Genomic DNA, 13,490 nt, shown 5'->3' on the forward strand with positions numbered 1-13,490 from the left:
ACTTTGGAATGTCCCTCGTGGCCAAAAGAATAAAATCACTTTCAGATTTCAGTGGCAAAATTTCACTGAAAGACATAACTCAAAATAAGTTAGACAGGGCTAATTGCATTTTCTTTGTTTTAATTTCTTATGGACTGCATTTGTGTCACACTAAAGTAACATTCTGGTAACCAAAACAGTCACTTTCTTCATGGTTTCACATTTTAAATAATAACTTAAAATAAAAATTCTGACTGTATTTTACCATTATCTATTCCCTCTTTGAATATGAATACAAATCCCTGAAGAAAAATATTCTTTAAATCAATTCATGTTTTGTTAACGTTATTATGTGTTAATAAAATGAATAAATGGATGATTTTTTGCTTTGCTCACATGCAAATTTTCAGTACTTTGAAATATATTAACTGTCGTTTTAAACTCATCAGAAAGACTCGCTACCTTTATTTTTATTAATACATTTATTTGTATATATTCAAAATCTAAATGATTTCAATTACTCTACAATGAAATCCACAATAATAATGTTTGGGGTAGAATAAATTATAAATATATTATTCCAGTGTGGAGGAAAGGATAAATAACAAACACCAAAATGAATAATTAATGGTATGGAAATGCAAACCCATATATAATTTTTCAACTATGGATTAAAATCAGCATAATTTTATTACATCATATACCTATTTAATTCAGGTGGGGAGGTCACTCTGACAGTCAAAACCTTCCAAGGAATGACCCTCTCTGACATTCTAGTACACATCTTCTGTAGCAGTGCTCTATACCCACACTCATTCTTCTTTTAACAAGATGACTTCTTTCTTGTTTTATATATCTGCTCAGGTTTGTCCCTTAACTTTTCTCCATGGCTTTTGTGTTTGAGTTTCTCTGTGGATACCCTATTTCTGTCTTACGTTTATCTTTAGAGTTGCCTAACTTATGTAGATTGTTTAAAGAGGGAAATGTGGATATAGTCCCTTTCTGCTGGCTCTTTTCCTGCTGCATTTCTTTAAAGCATTGGTATTACACATGGTCTTGCCTTATATTTGTCTCTTGTCAGTTTAGACAAATACCATCATAACTTCACCCACTCCCTTTGTTTAACTTGCTTCATAATTTTCAATTTTACATTTCCATCATTGCCTCTTCCCTAAATATAGATGTATCTATGGAGCTGCCTTCTTTCCATCTCTTGCTATAGGTCCTCCTTTTTTCTCCTCTGGCTACGAATGGTTGATCATTTCTTTTTGCCAGCCCCTCACACTGCTTTTTAAATCAATTCTTAATATTACCATCAAAAAATGCATCACCATATTCTAATAAAGGTGAATAATGTTAATATTGTCAGTTCCATATTCTGGTTAATGTGGAAACTCAACCACTAGCTGTTGATAACAGTATAGCATTTGATACATCACTTCTCTTCTAATTCTTTTTAATGTGTTAACAAATCTTTAGCTGACAACATGAAGCAAAAAGATAAACACAATGCAATGACTACTATAATATTTAGATTTTAGTTCAATGTAGTGTATGTTCTATATACAGCTAATTATACTTACTTAACTTTGCTGGTTATTAGTTATCCCTCAGCTTCTAAATATTACTCATTCTTGTTATAGTGTTTTAAGCAATATTTCATAAATTCATTCATGAAGAGCTAGTTTCAGAAAATTCATTGAATGTCTTTCTTAAACTTATAGACTACAATTTTTGGATAGGAGAAAGAGCAGACAAAAATAACAGAACGTGATCATTGGTGAGTTACAGAACTTTTTTAAAGTCACCATCTCCTTTTATAGAATGAAGGATAATAATATCTCTAAGGGTAACATTGAAACTACCAAATTAAATATGGAGACTATTTAGCACAGACGAAACTAACTAATCAGCTCTCTAGGATTGTTTGTCCATACCGGTATGTATCACCACTGCTGATATAAAACTTGTGTAAGAATTAAGACTAGCACAATTGCTACTTATAATTGCAACTTGTGAGCAGTAATAAAAAGTAGCATCACAGGAGAACATCAAGAAGAATGCCAGCATGTATCACATTATTGGACTTACTGGACTTATGTATCAAAAGGATGGCTTATGATTGAAATTGGTGTCATTTGAGGATTCAACATTTCCTCTGTTAGAATACTTTTTTTTTTTTTTAATAAAGGAATAGGCAACATGATACAGTGGAAGGAAAATTAGAATCAAGTAGCCTTGAGTTAAAAATTTCTTCTTTACCATTTTCTATCTATACTACCTGGAGCAATCTATCACCAAATTACAATTGCTACTCTTCAAGGAGAGTATAGGAATAAATATCCCTTGTGCCTAGCACTAAAAAAATCACTGATGAATGATTTTATCGTTCAAGAATCTAGCATAAGGACAAAGGAAATATCCAAAAATAGAAGCTTTTATTATTAAAAGAGAAGTTAGTGAAGATGATCAACATAAACAAGCTCAGGGCCTTTCCCACATTTAAAAAATTCAAGTTTATAACCATAACCCAAGTTTGTGTCATTTATCAAATGCCTGGGATATTTTCTGTGTCCTATTAATTTTATTAATTTTTAAAATTTCAGTGTGGAAAGTTTGCCCTGAGTCTCTATCCCCAAAACAGAGACAGGAACATCTCTATATATTGTATAACTTTTCTAAATTCATGTATACCATAACATGGGTAAGCATCCTGCATGCAAATTGTTCATTCACATGCTTCCTCCACTGGATCAAGAACTTTTAAACACAAAGAATATGTCTTATAACATCATATTCCTAAGGCCTAGCCTGATGCTTGCTGGGAGCAAGAAAATAATTTCTTAAGTTACACTAGATCATTATTTTACAGTTGAGGATGGTAAGCACTTTTCTCAACATTTTCTACGAAAAATTTCAAGCATACAGCATACTTTAAATAATTTACAGTAAAGGCCCTCTACACACTATCTAAATTTTATGATTCACATTTCACTATACTTCTTTACTGCATATCTATGTATCCATCGCTTTATCTGTCCATCAATCCCTCTAAGTCTTGACACATTTTGAAGTAAATCACAGACATCAGCATTCTATTAAGCAATTTTCAAAATGTATTTGTGGAATGCTGTCTTTGTCCCTCTAATTCCAAATTCCTCACCCATTGTTTTATTGGACAATTCCTCAAATTTATAGTTGCTTTGATAGTTGACAATTGTATACTTTGCATAATCTAAATAATAAAAATAAATAAATAAATAAATAAATAAATAAATAAATAAATCTCTACTGAAAAATAATCTTAGTACAATAACAAAAATACCCAGCAAGTTAAAGAATTGTATTTTAGTCCATAGATTTTTTTTTTTAATTTCATTTTACAAAAGTAAGTTATATATATCCAATTTGGACAAAATTAGCAGGGATCTAAAGCATGAAACAATTTAATATGACTGATAGTTTATAAATAAATATTTAGCAAAAATAGTATTTTTATCATATTCCGGATATCATTGGCTTAACTATTCTTATAAAAGAGAAGAAATGACAAACATAGTTTCAAAAATAATCAATGACATAAAATTTCATTTTACTTGAAGAAAATTGTATCTTACCTAGAAAGATCAGCTTTCTTATGAGTTAGATTAACATAAACAAGATCAAAGTGACAATTCCTACTCACAGTATTTTGAGAACTGTTTTGAAAGTTATATGTCAAGAGGTCTCCATGTACTTTTCTAAGTACATTATAAAACTTTTGTGATTTTGGAGAACAATTTGTGAATATTTCTTATAATCATTAATGTTGTATAAAAAGTTTACTTTTAGGTTAAACATAAAGGACATATTGGTAAATACAGATGTGAAGAAAATAAGTTATTACTTTACATGTAGCCTTAAGTAAATAAAGCAAAACTAAACAAATATCAGTTATTGAAAATTTTAAAATCTTATAATGCAGTTTATCTTTCTGTGCCATTTATTGTTTATAATTTTTATACAAGCCATTGCCCTGTAATAGTAAGAATATGAGCTTAATAGTTAAAGAGCTCTGGGGGCGCCTGGGTGGCTCAGTCGGTTAAGCATCTGCCTTCAGCTCAGGTCATGATTCCAGGGTCCTGAGATCGAGCCTGCATCAGGCTCTGAGCTTCCTTCACCTTCTCACTCTCCCTCTGTGATTTCTCAAATAAATAAACAAAATCTTTAAAAAAATAGTTAAAGAGCTCTGGTTTCCATATTTAAATATGATGCATGTTATGTAGGGTGAGTTATCTAAGCTCAGGCTAAGCATCCTCCAGTGTGAAATGGGAAACATTATATTCCATGGTTTTTGTGAGAATAAGAGCACATGTGTTCTTCTCAGAAGACTTGAGAATACCAACATACTTCTGTTACATGTTCGAAAATATCCTAGAATTGGCAGAAAGTTACAGGTAGAGAAAAAGTAGAAAGGGAATTTTTGCCATCAGCATAAAAGTAAAAAGATGGGATCAAAACACAAGAGAACCCATAACCCAAAAAAGATAGAAGACCATTAAAAACATTCAGTTGAATGATTCTCACTAGGGAGGTTCTCCATATATACAATGTGAATGAGTGAGGAGTGAGAATGAACACTGGTTCAATTGTCAGGATAATTATATGGAAACCCTCTTTGAGTTTATGGGCTAGACAATCCCTCCTTTCCCATGAGCTTGTGCTGAGGTAGAGATAATAAGGGTTTTATCTCTTGCTGAATCTGTGAGTGCAGATCAAGCTCTAAGTGCCCCAAGGCTCTCTAGAAACGAGGGAAACCCTTACTGCATAAAACAGACTCTCAGTTTATCCTCAGCCACAATGTCTCATCCTCACAATTATCCAAGACATGCTCCCTAAAGCAGAATATATAGTAACCTCCTCAGAGTGCTTAGAGAGACTTGCAGCTAATTTTTAAAAACTAGCTCTTCTGAAATAGAATAATTAGTGATTTTGTGAAATATGAAGATCACATTTGAAATAAAAACTCTATAGCAGAATAGAAACAGCTATATCTGGAAACCATAGCTGATGGATTCACTCAAAATGCAGTAGCATAAGATTTGGGAAATATAGGATGAAAGACAGTTCTGTGAGTCCACTGCTGGTACAACTAGTATTCATGAGTAGAAAAGGGCAAATGAAGGAGAGAAAAATAGAAAGTTTACCTTCAAGCATTCTAGAAATTAGCCAAATTGGTAAAAATGGAAAATAACCAAAATCCCAGAATGAACAGAAAATTTTCTCTGCAAGAGAAACTGCTGGACCTCACTCAGTAATATAATGGGATTCATCTTAAAGCTTTAATTCAAAGATATTTGAACACCCCTCCCTACCCAGTGGTTTTATAGCCAAAAGCCAGTATCACGCAGAAAATTGAGAGGTCTGACCTCATCCACTGAGCAGAGTCAGTAATTCGGTTTAATTTGCAGCTTCCTGAGAAGTCTCTATTCTTAGTGTGGTGGCTATGTGACTCAGAGCTTAGCTCTGCAAGTGGAGGGGAGAAAGGAACAGAGGGGATCTACCCCAGGACATAACTAGAGCAATAGCAAACTGCTGTTAAAATCTTCCTACCTAAGCCTGCGACTTCAACTGGAACAAACAAAAGCCTGGCCTGGATTTAAAAGAAAGTATTAGAAAACTAGGCAATGATTGTTAGTTTATGAAAAGCTCTGATGGGTTCTTGGAGATTTATGATGGTATGTGCATGCTCGGGAAAGAACTGGGAAAGGAAAAGGCACCAGTCGCTTACTTTGACTGAACTAGTAACCACACATAGGTAGGAGATTAGAGTTAACTTTGTCTTGTAAGTGTCCTGAAATTGGAAGATGTGCCTTCATATGCAGATTTCCTTGGTAAAGAATAACAGACTTAAAGGCAACACATATCATGAAATTGTGTGACCAATAGTTGGCTGACCCAGATGTGACCTATGGTAAGCTAGACTTAAAAATGTAAAACAAAAACAAAACAAAACAAAACAAAACAAAACAAAAAACCCTAAGACAAACTAACAGAGATTTTAGTATCAACACACTACAGGGAACACAAATTCTATAGAATTAATTCAAGAAAGTGCCAAACAAAGAAACTGCAATAAGAAAATCAACACCAACAAAACACCAGCAATAAACCTTGGGAAAGTGGAAGAATCTAACACCAAAGCTATTACAAGATATTATCTAAACTATCAAAAAATTACCACATTTGCAAAAAGGAGAAAAGTATGTACAGAAACAGGGTAAATACCAACCAACTCATTATGCCTTGAATGGGGTTCAGATTATGGATGCAGTAGACAGAGCCTTTAAATCAGCTATAATGAATATGTTTAAATTACTAAAGAAAACGATGTCTAAAGAACTTAAGAAAAATATGACAATGGTGTCTTACCAAGTAGAAAGTAACAATAGAGAGGTTACATAAAAATAGAGTAGCTACAGTTGAAATACTCATTAACTGAAATGAAACATTTACTAATGGGACTCAAAAAGAGTTGAGTTGGCAGAAGAGAGAAGCAATAATCTTGAATATAGGCCAATAGAGATTATCCAATCAGAGCAACAGAAAAATAACAAAGAATAATGAAAAATGACCAGCATCTCAGAAACCTGTGGCATGCTAGCAAGCATACCTGTATATGTATAATGAGAGTCCAAGAAAAAAATTGAAAGGGACAGAAAACATATTAGAAGAAATAACATTTGAAAACTCGAAATAGATTTTTTAAAAAATCTATATACTCAATAATTCAATGGGCAAAATATGTGAAAGGGAGTAAGAGATAGAAACTTCTAGTTATGGAATGAATAAGTCATGGGAATAAAGTGTTTGGCCTAGGGAATATAGTCAATGATATTGTAATAACATTGTATGGTGACGGATGGTAGCTACACTTGTGGTGAGCTTAGCATAATGTAGAGACTTGTTGAATTTCTATGTTGTACACCTGAAACTAATGTCACGTTGTGTGTCAACCATCAAGTATACTCAAAAAAAATTACACTCCAAGTAGAATAAAATCAAAGAGAACTGTATCTAGACTTATCATAGTCAATTTGATGAAGATCAAAATCAAAGAAAAAATCTTGAAAGCAGCAAAAGAAAATGACTTTTCACATACATGGTGTCATCAATAATACTAGCATATAAAAAATATTAACAGATGATTTGTTATTAGAAACCATAGAAGCTAGTAGACAGTGAGATAATATCTTCAATGTATTGAAAAAAGACTGTTAAAAGACAATTGTATGAAGCAACAATTATAAAATTGTATTGATGTACTTAAAATGTATAAATATGTAATTTGTATGGCAAAAATAGGACAAAGGAAGGGGGAGTGAACAGAGGTTGTGTGTTGGAGCAAAATTTCTTCTAAGTAATAAAAATTGAATTAATATTAATAAGAACTAGATTGATTTAAATTAAGATATTAGTACTAATACCCATAGTAACCACTGACAAAATAACAATATGTAATAAAAGTAAGCAAAAGGAATTAAAAATCTGCATTAAGGAGTTTCTACTTAACACAAAAGAAAGCAGGAATCAAAGATTAGAGGAACAAAAAACCTAATAAACATAGGGAAAAAAATGAGTAAAATAGCAGATGAAAATCCTCCATTTACAGTGATTGCATTAGATGTAAAAAGCTTAAATGCTTCAGTTTAAGGTAGAGATTGAAAAAAATGAATAAAAACATTATTCAATTAAATGCTGTTTATAAGAGACACAATTCAGATTCAGAAACAGATTGAAGGTAAAAAAATGGAAATATATACATGGTATATGGTATATATATACGTCATAGAAACAATAATAAAATGGAACTAAAGTGGCTACACTAATATCAGACAAAATAGACTTCAAACAATTATTGTTAATTGAGGAAAAAAAGGACATTTTATAGTGATGAAAAGTGAATTTGTCAGAAAAACATAGGAATTGTAGATATACATGCACCCAATAGTATTAGTTCAAATGCATGCAGCAAAAGCACAGAGAATTGAAGGGAGATGTACACAACCCAACAGTAATAGTTGGAAACTTCAACATCTCATTTACAATTATGGATGGAACAACTAGGAAGAAGATAAGTGAGTAAAGAGAAGACCTGAAAAACAGAAGAAAGCAGCGAGCTTGAGCTGACATCGATAGGACATTCTACCCCAAAACAGCGGAATACATATTTTTTCTCAAGTACTCATAGAATGTTTTCCAGGATAGACCCAATGCTATGACATACAAAGGACACAAAAACTAATGATGCACAGTATGGTGGCTAACTGAACATAATAATTTAAAAAAAGCCTCAATACGTCCAAAAAGATTGAAATCATATAAAATACACTTTCCATCAAGTATGAGATTAAATTAGAATAAACAGCAGAAGAGAATTGGGGAACTTCATAAATGTAAGTTGATTCTGGTTATTCATGATATTTATGTTCTACAAGTCATCATGAACAATAATTCAGCAAATACTGAAAAATTGCTTCCACGGGAAATGCAGGGATGAGTTCCTGCAAGCTTCTGGTCACAGCATATTTTCATCAACTAATTACTATATAACTTTGTTTTATGTGTGTTTTGTTTAAAGGCAACTTAATGTTGTTGTTGAGTCTTTAACACTGAACTCACAGCCACCAGCACTATAACTCATGCTCAGACAAAGCTTATCCAACATGTGTATTTTCTCTGTAAGCATGTCACAGTGCTTTTTTTTTAAAGATTTTTAACATTTATTTATTTGAGAGAGAAAGAGAGAGCAGAGTGAGCAAGAGAGGGGTGAGGGGCAGAGGGAGAAGAAGAAGCAGGCTCCCCGCTGAGATCATGACCCGAGCTGAAGGCAGAGGCTTAACTGACAGAGCCATGCGGGTACCCCTAGTGATCTTGTGCTTGAACACCAAACAGCGTATCAGCACTATGTTTTGGGGTCATTTTACAGAGTAAAGTCAGAGATACAAAAATGTGAAATTCTTGACTCTAGTCTACCAAAAAAAAAAAAAGACACTTTTTGTATACATTTCACAATATGAGAGCTGAAACAAGGAGTCTAAGTGTTACCTTGTTTGACCTCTGCTGGGAAAGTGCATGGTGTGTTACTAAAATTTGTCACTGCTTTGCATATATCTACAAATGACCATGAAAACACCATGAATAGTGATTTTGGAAATAAAAATAAACGTTAGCAAGTAGGTAAATTTGCAAATACTGAATCCACAAATAATGAGAATTGATTGTATGCAATGGGGAAAAGGAAAACTCTTAAGCTGTCAGGGAGTCTAAGGTTAAATCACAAGAGGTATTGTAAATATTTTGAGATAAATGAAAACAAAAACAATCTATTAAAATTTATGAAATGCAGATAGATCAGTGATTGAAGAAAATTCATATCTACAAATGTGTGTATTAAGAAAGACTCAAATCAGCAGCCCAGATTTTCATGTGTAAAAACTAGATAAAAAATACTAAATTAAAATCAAAGCAAGCAGAACAAAGGAAGTAATAAAGATTAGAGCAGAAAAATATAAAATAGAAGATAAGAACAACAGATAATATAAACAAAATCAAAAGTTGAGTCTTTGAGAGATCAACTAAATTGAAAACCCTTTGGGAAGTTTCATCAAGCAAAGAGAAGACTCAGATTGCTAAAATCATGAATGAAAAAGAGGACATCATTCCTGATGAAATAGATTTAAAAAAAAAGATAAAAAGGAAATAAAGAAACTACTTTATGCCAACCAACTGGATAACTTAGATGAAAGGATGAAATTTATAGAAAGACAGACTACCAAATGTGACTCTAGGAGAAATAGTAAATTGATTAGACCTAATGAAAGTAGAGATTGAATTAATAGTTTGAGGACTTCCCATAAAGAAAAGGACTTCACTAATGAACAAAATACTAACAATATTATTATAAAAATATTGTATCATATAATAATATTAATATCATTAATACGAATACAAATGAAATCCAGCAATGTCTTAAAAGAATTATAAACAATGACCAAGAGGGATTTATTACAACAATGGATGATTTGTTTACCAACCCCAAATCAATCAATGTGATACACCATATTAATAGAATTTAAAATACATGTATTTGTCTCAGTAAATACAGAAATACAGAAATTTCATAAGCCCAACACCCTTTCATAATAAAAACACTCAGTGTAAAAAGAGAAGGGAAATTCTTCAATCTAATAAAGAGCATCTGTGTGCAACCCACATTGAGCATCATACTTAATGGTGGGAATGTTTTTCTGGTAAGATCAGAACAAGACAAGGAAGTCTGCTCTTAGCAGTCCTTCAACGTTGTACCAGATGGCCTAGCCAGGATAATCAGGCAATAAAAAGAAATACAACTATCTCAATTTGCACATGCTGATCTTGTATATTGAGAATAATAAGGAACCCTCTGAAATCTATTTTCAATAATAAAGGATTTCATCAATGTCGTAGTATACAAAATCAACATACAATAATCAATTATATTTGAATATCCAAGTTATGAGCAATTCCCAAGTGAAATTAAGAAAGCAATTCTATTTACAATAACATCTAAATGAATGAAATAGGAAAATACCTTCAAAAGATGCACAAACTTGTATACTGGAAATAACTAACATTGTTATAAGAAATTTAAAAGATTTGCATAAAGGGAAAGGTGTCCTATATTCATTAATTGGAAGGCAATATTGTGAAAAAAGCAATTTCTTCCTAAATTGAACAACACATTCAATAAAAACCCTTTCAAAAAAGCCAGCTGCTTTTATCATGGAAATTGACAAGCTAATCTTAACATTTTATGAAAATGCAAGGTATCCAGAATAGCTAAAACAGTTGAGAAAGAATGAAATTGAACAATACACACTTCCTAATTTCAAACTTACTACAAAGCTATGGTAATCAAGACAGTATATTGACATCTCTGGCATAAGGATAGACATAGTGCAATAAGATAGAATCAGCAGTCCAAAAACAACCCTCTCTCTTATAGTCAATTGATTTTGGAAAGGCTGCCAAGGCAATTCAATGAATAAAAAATAATCTTTGCAATAAACAGAGCTACAACAACAATATCTTTATGCAAAAGAATGATTTTGAAACTTTAAAAAATTAACACAAAATAGATTGTAGACCTAAATGCAAGAGCTGAGACTAAAAACACTTACAAGAAAATATGGGATTATATCTTTGTTATTTTGGATGAGGCAATTGTTTCACAGATGGGATTCCAAAACACCTGTGTGTGTGTGTGTGTGTGTGTCCATAATGTGTATGTGCATATGTATATTTTTTATTTTATTAAAACTAAAAATCTCGTGGGTCAGGAGACCCTCAAAAGCTATAAACATAATTCACAAAATGGGAAAAAAATATTGTTTCTTGATTCTTTGACCATTACTCAAACTTAGGTTCTGTGTCTTTTAAGTAATAAGAACACAAACTGGAAAAAATATTGACATTTTTCCTTGAAAGCAACATGCTTATAGAAAATTGCTCTTGAAATGCTCACTAATATAGTGATTTTACCAAAAATCAAATTCTATTGATTTTCAGCCATAGATATTGCATAATCAACATTTCTGTTTATCTGAATATTTCTAATTTTGCACAGTGATGAGTGATGATGTGTGGAAGCAAACACTGCTACACATTTTAGATTTTGTTCTTAGACTGAAGGTAATAAAGCACTAAATTTTTCAGTCAGATTTATTACTTATTATTATAAAACTATAACTACACATTTAAATAGTAATATAGCCATTATCAAAACCCTTTTTTGTGGAATATAAATTCATAAGGAGTTATAAAGATAATACAGAAATATTCTATATACTCTTCATCCTGTTTCACCCAATGGTTATATCTTATGTAGCTGTAGTATAATATAAAAAATAGTAATTTGACATTGGTGCAATACGTGTATAGTCCTGTGTCAATGGTAGCATGTGTGCATTTGTAGAACCATTTCCATAACCAAGATACAGGACTTCTTTCATCATGTTGACCCGTTTCTCACTTTTACCATTTCTGAATCCTATCAACAACTAATCTGCTTTCTTGTTTCTACAATTTTGTCATTTTGAGACTAATATATAAATAAAATTATGCAGTAAGTGAAAATTTGGACTTGACTTTTTTCACTCAGCATAATGCCCTTGATATTTGTCCAAATTGCTGTGTATATCAATAGTTTGTTCTTTTTTTGTTGCAAAGTAGTAGTCCATGATATGAATATACCACTTTTGTTTAACCATTTACCTGTTGAGGAACATTTGCTTGTCTCCAGTGTTTAGTTATTGTAAATAAAACTGTTATGAACAATAGTGCATGGACATGAGATTTCATTTCTCTGGGATAAATGCCCAGGAGCACAGTTGTTCAGTGGTATGGAAAATGTTTGTTCAGTTTTAAAGAAAATGTCAAATTGTTTTTCATAGTGGCTGTTAATGTTTTACATTTCCAGTAGCAATGTATGAGGAATCCAGTTTCTCTACATCCTCACCAGCATTTGGAATTGTTACTACTTTTTATTTTAGTGGTTCTTATCATAGTCTTAGTTTTCATTTCCCTAATGGCTAACAATGGTGAACAACTTTTCATGTGCCCATTTTCTATCTATATGCTTTTAGTGAAATGTCTATTTTTTGACCACTTTTCAATTGTATTTTTTATTTGTTTTACTATTGAGTTTTTTGAGTCCTTTTTTTAAAAGATTTTATTTATTTATTTGAGAGAGAGAGAAAAAGAGAGAGAGAGAGAGCATGTCAAGAATGGGGAGGGGGAGGGGGAGAAGAAGAAGCACATTCCCCACTGAGCAGGGATCCAACATGGGGCTCAATCCCTGGACCCTAAGATTATGACCTGAGCTGAAGGCAGATGCTTAACCTACTGAGCCACCCAGGCACCCCTTATGAGTTCTTTATATATTCTCTATATGAGGCTTTATTAGATATGTTGTTTGCAAATATTTTCTTCTAATTCTTCCAAAGTTTACCTTTCATCTTCTTAACAGGTATCTTGCAGAGAAAGTAAAAATTTTCATAAACCCCGTTTATCAATTATTTATTTTATAGATGATGCTTTTAGTGTCCTGTCAGGAATTCTTCAACAACACCCAGGTGTCAAAGATTTTTTTTCCTATGCTATCTTCAAAAAGGTCTATAGGCTAGGCGCACCTGGGTGGCACAGTCAGTTAAGTGTCCGACTCTTGGTTTTGGCTCAGGTGGTGATCTCAGGGTCATGAGATTGAGACCCACATGGGGCTCCACACTGAGCAGGGAGTCTGCTAGAGTTTCTCTCTCCCTCTCCCTCTTCCACTCCCCCATGTGCACAAACTCTCTTTCCCTCTCTCTCTTTAAAAATAAATAAACCTTTTTTTTTAAGTTCTATAGGCTTGCCTTTAAATATATAACACATCTGAGTTCATTTTTTCCCTGTAAGCTGTGAAATTTAGCTGACCTTCACTGTTTTGTCTA

The 13,490-nt window shown here is 32.4% G+C and overlaps 1 protein-coding gene across 2 annotated transcripts in view; it reads left to right on the forward strand.

Moving 5' to 3' along the window:
• SNTG1 (syntrophin gamma 1) overlaps positions 1–13,490 on the forward strand; it is a 299,012-nt gene that overhangs the window by 268,981 nt on the left and 16,541 nt on the right. The window lies entirely within an intron of this gene.

This window comes from Ursus arctos, unplaced genomic scaffold (assembly GCF_023065955.2).
Source record: "Ursus arctos isolate Adak ecotype North America unplaced genomic scaffold, UrsArc2.0 scaffold_6, whole genome shotgun sequence".
In the NCBI taxonomy this organism is placed as follows: domain Eukaryota; kingdom Metazoa; phylum Chordata; class Mammalia; order Carnivora; family Ursidae; genus Ursus; species Ursus arctos.